Raw genomic sequence first — 8,745 nt, forward strand, 5'->3', positions numbered from 1 at the left:
CTGAAAACAGATTCTGGTTCACAGATGACTGAATTGTTTATCAAAAATCTTTGTCATTCGGGTCACCCAAATTGCTCAAGAGCATGGTGATACTCGGACGTATAGGGCTGCCACAGGCTAAATCCATCTTTGCCTGCAGATCCCAACTCATGTTAGCTGAACCTCACTGCTATTGAGCAATAAGCCCTAACCATGTTGGCATAGTTTTCCAAAGTAGTATGTAGCCTCCAACAGGCCTTCTACCCTTTTGGCCTATGCAAGAGTGGACAAGATTCTCCTGCTGATGTCAAAATAAAAAGGTTCGCCCTAAGGAGAGAGGCAGTCCAGCTCTTCTGTATTTCTTGCAGCTGTGCCAAGCCTAAGGATTCCCACTCTTGCATCTCAGTCTTGATGCTAACCAATATCAAATACAGCCTCATCCAAATATTTGGAAAAGCAGCTAGTGATATCAAGGTTCCTTAGGGAAAAATTAGTCCAAAGTAAAAGTGAACATGAAACCTGTCTACATTGCTACAAACTCACGAGACATCCAATTTGCATAGATAGAATCAATTTTCCTGTGTTCTCCATAAAATATTCTTCCTAAGCCCAATCACAATAAGCAAGAAAAGATTCTGAAATCACCGCTTGTACCTTACTGCATAATCTGTTGGAATAAGGTGGTACTTCATACTCCAGAGGCACTTATTACCATGGCCAGCTTTTCCTTCTACTGGAAAATAATTTTTATTCTACCCAAAGCTTAAAGAGCTGGGGGAGAAAAAAAAAATTCCAGAGTAGACTCTTGAGCAGAAAGGACATTGGCTACTACCAAGAAAATCTACAGTACCTGCGATTTGATCATGCAGTAATTTTAAAAATAAACACCAGAGGCTTGACTGCTAATCCCCAGCAGTAGCATTTTTGGATAACTCTACTAATTTTTCTTTATTGCTTGCTATGTTTCAGATTTGGGAATGTCACAATCAACAATGGAAAAAAGTCATCTTCCTTTCTGTGACTGACTTCTCTTGTCTGCTCCACTCAAGAAATGTATGTGTCTATCTCTTCAGAATCTATATACTAATAATAATCTTGATGGAAGATCAAGAAGAAACAGTCTGAGAATTGTGCCTCTCCCAGAGGGGCTGGAAAAAGGGAGGCCTGTGGAATTTTTCTCCCATGCTGCCAATGCTTGTGTGTCATTTCCCCATCCGAACTTGGATGTTGAAAGCCCACCCGCTCCCTTCCTATTGTCTATTTAGTTACTACTCATCCAGTGTTTGTATCCAGCTTTGGAAGCACATGCCAGGCAGATGCAAATGAGCAAAACTGAGCTACCTTCTGTATATACAAGAGGTGCAGCCCCAAAGTTTGAGGGTGGGGGGGGGGTAGATAAGTTCCAGAAAGACAAAGATAACATTCTCCATTTTATTAGATAAGAAGAGGTTTGATTCATTCAGTAAATTTACTCCTGTAAAGGCATTCTTGGATCTGAGGATTTGATGTTCCCATTGGGGTAGTATAAAACCTCTAAAATGTAACATTAATTTAGATAAGTGAACGTGAACTTTTAGTCTAAAAAATTTAGAGCCATATGTACTTAGACTAATCTGACAGAATTCCTTTTTGTATGGACAGATAAGGCAGAAAGCTTGGCTACACATGTAAAAAATGGAAGAATACTGGGAAAATATTACATTTTAGTATATAAAATTTAAAGTTCTTATTGCAAAGCGATAAATATTGGGACATAAAATGACAACGTGTAAAGGCATTACAAATAACTTACTATCGTTAAACAGCATGTAACATTTTGTAAGGTAGCTTTATTTCCAAGGAAAACTAATCTTCTGTATCTGCTGTGCTTCATTAATTTGTAATGTTTGGATTTACTAATGTCAGTCATTTTTACTGATGTTTTGAAATTACCTTTTGAATTAAGAAAACCACCACAAATACTAAAATTAAAGATGGACAAACAGGTTTTTTTTCCAAGGTATGACAGTGAGGAATAAGATCTTTTTTCCCCCTCTATCTTTCACTTATTCCCATTTGTCTGAACTTTTGGATTTGTCGGAATTCCAAATCTGTTTTCTCATCACTAAATCTTAGCACTAATCAAAGTAACTTTCCAATTCAGCATTGGTAACACACTTAACTTAAAAACATTTAGGCATCTGGTAAATGTGGATGCTTGTGACTATTTTATATAATAGTTTAGCTTATTTTGTTTAACATTTGATGCTGAAATTTAACAATACTCAGTTGACACACTGCTTGTGCCAGATCTCTTGCCCATCTTAAATCCTGTTTGTGTTGCACCCACCAATGCAAGGTTAATCAAAGGTGCTTTGAAGCCACAGCAGAGGATTTATTTTCTTTGAGGAATCCTGTGCTATCATAGTAAGCACCTCTTGGCTCCTCTGGCTTAGGTGGGGATGATGCCAGCTGGAAGAGTGGTTCCTCGGGGGAATCATCTTCCACTGGTACAAATCAAAGCTGGCCCGAGGCTACTCTAATTGGCAACGGGCTAGTTCAGATATGAAGTGCCACCTGATGCTGATCGTCTAATGCAATGATCAGATTCCTTTGCAGACAAGAAAAAATAGTACTAAATCCCTTCTCTTTAATGTCCCTTTTAAAAAGTGTACTTTTTCTAACCAGTGACTGAAATGTTTTAATACTGGCCACTTTAGTGCATTCTTAACAAAATTTCACCTAAAGCCAGTATCCTGTGTGATATTACTCACTGTAATAGAGTTAACATAACTCACTATTCAATTCATGTACCAATTTAAAAACTTTATGAAATTCCTGACTAAACGTTGAATAAAACTGATACACATGAGTACTAAAAACTTCAAATGGGGAATATTTCAGCAGTACCCACACTTGTCTGAATTACCATAACTAAGACCACCCATTTTCACAAGTTCATTGTGAACCAAATATCCAACATCAATGTTTTATCTTTCATTTTGAAATAGCAATAAAGTTCTTAAACATAATTAAAATGCAAAAACACCTGTTTGGAAGTTCATATTCCTGAAACAAGCAAAATAAGAAACTTGCCTTAGTCAAGATTAAACTAGCAGTGCTCGTTCCAACACAGAGCATGAATATTTTGGAAAGTTTAAGATGGTTACATTTTACTTCTCTGCTAGGCAAGTATACGCAAAAGAAAAGGAGGACTTGTGGCACCTTAGAGACTAACCAATTTATTTGAGCATAAGCTTTTGTGAGCTACAGCTCACTTCATCGGATGCAAGTGAATGTAGCTCACGAAAGCTTATGCTCAAATAAATTGGTTAGTCTCTAAGGTGCCACAAGTCCTCCTTTTCTTTTTGCGAATACAGACTAACACGGCTGTTACTCTGAAACTAGACAAGTATAGTTCCTTCTGGCCAGTAGATGGAGATAGTACTATTAAACATTAGACTGTCACTTGTATTTAAAAAGCTTGCTAGTTCAGTCCCTGGATTGTCTCCATTCAGAATGGAAATGGTAGAAGTCTGAATGAAGGAAACATTTGTCCAGTTTTCTTGAAACTGGAAACTGTGAGAAACTGAAACTGTGGTGAAACTGTGCCTATGAGAAACCTTTTTTTACACCAGGGCTAAGTTAGCTTTTGTCCACTTCAGAGGTGCCTGTGCAAGGTAGTTAACATCTTTCAAAGGATATTTACAGAAAAGTGCAGGGAGAATAATTACAGGAAAGTAGCAGAAAAATGGGTTGTATTGATTAGACCTGGGCACAAAAAGAACAAGTGTGAATTCTGCAAGTAACAATTTGTGACTGAATGCATCTGCTATAATATTGGATTCACTCTCTGCTTCTATCAAGGTACAGACTATTGCGGGATCAGCCTCATGAAGGCCTTATCTTGACTAGGGAAAAGGCCAAGTTTAGATCAGGGTTTGCTAATACCTTTAGCTCAGCTTTTTTAGTAGGACAAGTTATTTTGTTGAATCAAACTAAAGGGATTTCCCTGCAACTACACTAGAAGAAGTAGCCTATTTTAGATCTATTTTAGCCCAACTGAAACTTGTCCTCTTTTCCTAGTGTAGACAAAGCCCAAGGGGCCAAGAAGTGAAGATGTTAATGAAGCTCCTTGGGAAAGTTTCTCAAATTGCCTTGCATGAATTCCAAATTCCACCATCCTAGCTGGCATGCCATCTAGTTTTAAGTACTGACTCGTCTGTCATCTATTGGATAAAATGAGAAATGTCATTTTGGATTTCCTGCTCAACAGCGAGTCTGAGGTGAGTAAGTGAAGTCACCACCACTATGGGGATCAGCTCCTAGGTTAAGGACTATTTAGAAAAGCTGTACGTGCACAAATCCATGGGTCCAGATCTAATGCATTTGAGGGTGCTGAGGGAGTTGGCTGTTGTGATTGCAGAGCCATTGGCCATTATCTCTGAAAACTCGTGGCAATCAGGGGAGGTCCCGGATGATTGGAAAAAGGCAAATATAGTGCCCATCTTTTAAAAAGGGAAGAAGGAAAATACGGGGAACTACAGACCGGTCAGCCTCACCTCCCTGGAAAAATCATGGAGCAGTTTCTCAAGGAATCCATTTTGAAGCACTTGAAGGAGAGGAAGGTGATCAGGAACAATCAACATGGATTCTCCCAGGGCAAGTCATGCCCGACCCAACCTGATTGCCTTCTATGATGAGATAACTGGCTCTGTGGATATGGGGAAAGCGGTGGACATGATATATCTTGATGTTAGCAAAGCTTTTGATACGGTCTCCCACAGTATTCTTGCCAGCAAGTTAAGGACTTATGGATTGGATGAATGGACGATAAGGTGGATAGAAAGCTGGCTAGATCGTCAGGCTCAACGGGTAGTGATCAATGGCTCCATGTCTAGTTGACAGCCGGTATCAAGCGGAGTGCCCCAAGGGTCGATCTTGAGGCCATTTTGTTCAATATTTTCATTAATGATCTGGAGGATGGCGTGGATTGCACCCTCAGGAAGTTTACAGATGACACTAAACTGATCTGCTGGAGGGTAGGGACAGGGTCCAGAGTGACCTAGACAAATTGGAGGATTGGGCTAAAAGAAATCTGATGAGGTTCAACAAGGACAAATGCAGAGTCCTGCACTTAGGAAGGATGAATCCCATGCACTGCTACAGGCTGGTGATTCACTGGCTAAGCGGCAGTTCTGTAGAAAAGGACCTGGGGATTACAGTGGACGAGAATTTGGATATGAGTCAGTAGTGTGTCCTTGTGTCCAAGAAGGTTAACGGCTTATTGGGCTGCATTAGTATGAGCACTGCCAGCAGATCGAGGGAAGTGATTATTCCCCTCTATTCGGCACTGGTGAGGCCACATTTGGAGTATTGCGTCCAGTTTTGGGCCCCCCACTACAGAAAGGATGTGGACAAATTGGAAAGAGTCCAGTGGAGGGCAACAAAAATGATCAGGGGGCTGGGGCACATGACTTACAAGGAGAGGTTGAGGGAACTGGGCTTGTTTAGTCTGCAGAAGAGAAGAGTGAGGGGGGATTTGATAGCAACCTTCAACTACCTGAAGGGTGGTTCCAAGGAGGATGGAGCTCAGTTGTTCTCAGTGGTGGCAGATGACAGAACAAGAAGCAGTGTTCTCAAGTTGCAGTGAGGGAGGTCTAGGTTGGATATTAGAAAAAACTATTTTACTAGAAGGATGGTGAAACACTGGAATGGGTTACTTAGGGAAGTAGTGGAATCTCCGTCCTGAGAGGTTTTTAAAGCCTGGCTTGACAAAGCCCTGGCTAGGATGATTTAGTTGAGGTTGGTCTTGCTTTGAGCAGGGGTTGGACTAGATAACCTCCTGAGGTCTCTTTGAGCCCTAATCTTCTATGATTCCTAGGCTCCATGCTGTTAATGCTCATGTGGTCTCCCATCTTCCTCAGAATGAGAGAGGGAAGTTGAGGATGTGCACCTTAATGGTGGGTATGAACTTGGAGAGAAGTTTTAAGGCAGGAGTGGGCAAACCTTTTGGCCTGAGGGCCACATTTGGGTGGCGAAATTGTATGCAGGACCATTAATGTAGGGGCAGGGAGTTGGGGTGTGGGAGGGAGTGCGGGGTCTGGGAGGGAGTGTCGTGTGCAGGCAGGGGCTCATGGCAGGGGGTTGGGGTGCAGGAGGAGGCTGAAGGCATCGATAGCAGCTGTGCCAATTTAGCCGCATAGTGTAGGCAAGACCTTCGAGAGCTTGTTTTTCTCTTACACCTAGTTTTGCTCTTATGTTGGAAGAGGATGAGATATTCTAATTCTAGTATCTTGAAGGACATGGTGACCAGGAAAAATCAGTTCACGTCACTAACTAGAGATAATACTTCCTCTGTTTAATAAATCAGTTTAATTTTAAATGCAAAATATGTTTTGCAAAATTTTTTTCTTGAGTTTCCAGCACATTTAAGGTAATTTTATTTAATTAATTTTGTGCATTTTTGATTGAATTCGAATGTCCATTAAACTAGAATGGAAATTACTTGTAAAATTTAAATCACTAAAATCATTTGTAAAAATTAATCATTCATTATTTTCAAGATAATACAAATGTAAAAATTAAGAATCGGAATAAATGTATGTTAAGGGGTTAAAAAAAGAGGGTGATGTCATAGTAGGGGGTCTACTATAGATCATAAAATCAGGAAAAGGAGATGGATGAGCCATTTCTAGAACAAATAACAGAAGACCTAGTAGTAATGAGGGAGTTTAACTACCCACACATCTGTTGGAAAATGTCAAAACACAACATTTCCAATAAGTTCTTAGAATGTATTGGAAAACGTTTTGTTTCAGAAGGTAGAGGAAATAATCAGGGGATGGTTAATTTTAGACTTGATTTTGTCCAATAGGAAGAATTGGGAGCAGACCTGAAGTTGGAAGGCAATTTGGGTGAAAGTGTTCATTAAATGATACATTTCATGATACTATGGAAAGGAAGGAGTAAAACCAGCAGAATAAGGATAAGGGACTTCAAAAAAGCAGATTTTTACAAACTCAGAGTAAGGTGCACAGGGAAGAAAATCTAGGGAAAAGAATTCAGGAGAGGTTGACAGTTTCACGAGAGAATATTAAAGGGATAACTGCAAACTGTCTCAATGCAAAGAAAAGATAGGAAGAACAGTAAGAGGCCATGAAGAGCTGTTGAATGACCTGAAAAATCAAAAATGAGTCCTACACAAAATGGAGACATAGTAGAATTTGCTAAGGAGTACAAAAGAATAGCACAAGTATGTAGGTACAAATCAGAATGGCTGAGGCCTAGAATGAGTTACAGCTAGCAGGGACATAAAAGGCAATAAGAATGGGTCCTTCAAGAAAGATGAAAGAAAGTATAGGTCCTTTAGTTACCAGGCAAGGAGAGCTAATAATTGATTACATCAAGAAGGCTGCAATGTTTAATGCCTGTATTACTTCAGTCTTCACTGAAAAGGTTAATGATGACCAGATATTCAACACAATATTAGCAATAAGGAAGGAATATAAGCCAAAATAGGAAAAAAACAGGTTAAAGAATATTTAGGTAAGTTAGATGTATTGAAGTTGGCAGGGCTTAATGAAATTCATCGTGTGGTACTTAAGGAACTAGCTGAAGCAATCTTGGAACCATCAATGCTTGGAACTAGAGAACGGTAGACATATTATCCACCTTTAAAATGGGAAGAAAATGGACCTGGGGAATTATAGACCAGTCAGCCTTATGGTTTCAGTATCTGTCAACTGTTGTTAAATTTGTAAGCACCTAGAGGATAATAAAGTTATAAGGAATAGGCAGCATGGATTTGTCAAGAACAAATCCTATCAAACCAAGCTAATTTCCTTCTTTAACAGGCTTAGTGGATAGGGAAGAGCAGTAGATGTGACTTATCTTGATTTTTAGTAAGGCTTTTGACAGTCCCACATGACAGTCTCAAACAAACTAGGGAAATGCACACTAGATTAATTTACTATAGGGTGGGTGCACAACTGGTTGAAAGACTGCATGCAGAGAGTAGATATCAATGGTGGTTCTTGGAGTAGATGCAGATGTGTATTCCAAGTAGGTATGTGCACTCCCCGCATGCCAGAGCTGGAAATTTTTGCCAAGCAGTACCTGTAGCGGGATGGTGCTCGCACCTCATGCCTGTCGCTCCTTTCCTGGCTATACGAGGTGGCACCACCCCAAATACCCTTAGTTCCTTCTCAACATCCATCTGCAGGAGTCGGAGCTCTGTGTGATTGCTGCTTCACAACCTTGCAATGTGTCTCTTAGCCTAGGTTTTTATTGTACATAGTTAATAGTTAGTCAGTAGCATTAAAAGTTAAAGTATATCGTATAGTGTCAGTGGTTGTGCTCCCCGATGATGCCCCCACCAGAGTTCAAGCATTGCCCTTCTTGTGGAGTGCTAATTCCTAACGGTGACTCCCACATGTGGTGCTTGCTCTGCCTTCTCAAAGCCCACCTTAAGGAGAGCCGTTCGATTTGTAGATCATTCAAGAAGAGGACTCAAGCAGCGCGGGACCTTTGCCTTAACCAGCACCTGCTTCATGAAGCCTGACCTGGTACGGAGGTCATCTTTGGGCCGCAGATCGGTGTCTGGCTCAGGGAGTGCTGTTGCCTTGGTTCCAGGGCAGGGGCCTCTCTGAAAAGGTGCAGGAGTCGTTTTACATTATCAGTACCAAAGAAGCTGTCATATAAGCCCAATAAAGAGTGCTCCAAATCCCGGGGAAACTTTTCTGTCTCTCCTATGAAGAGCGTGGACTGGCATGGGTGCCTCTGACC

Source organism: Caretta caretta, chromosome 1, assembly GCF_965140235.1.
Source record: "Caretta caretta isolate rCarCar2 chromosome 1, rCarCar1.hap1, whole genome shotgun sequence".
Classification (NCBI taxonomy): Eukaryota; Metazoa; Chordata; order Testudines; family Cheloniidae; genus Caretta; species Caretta caretta.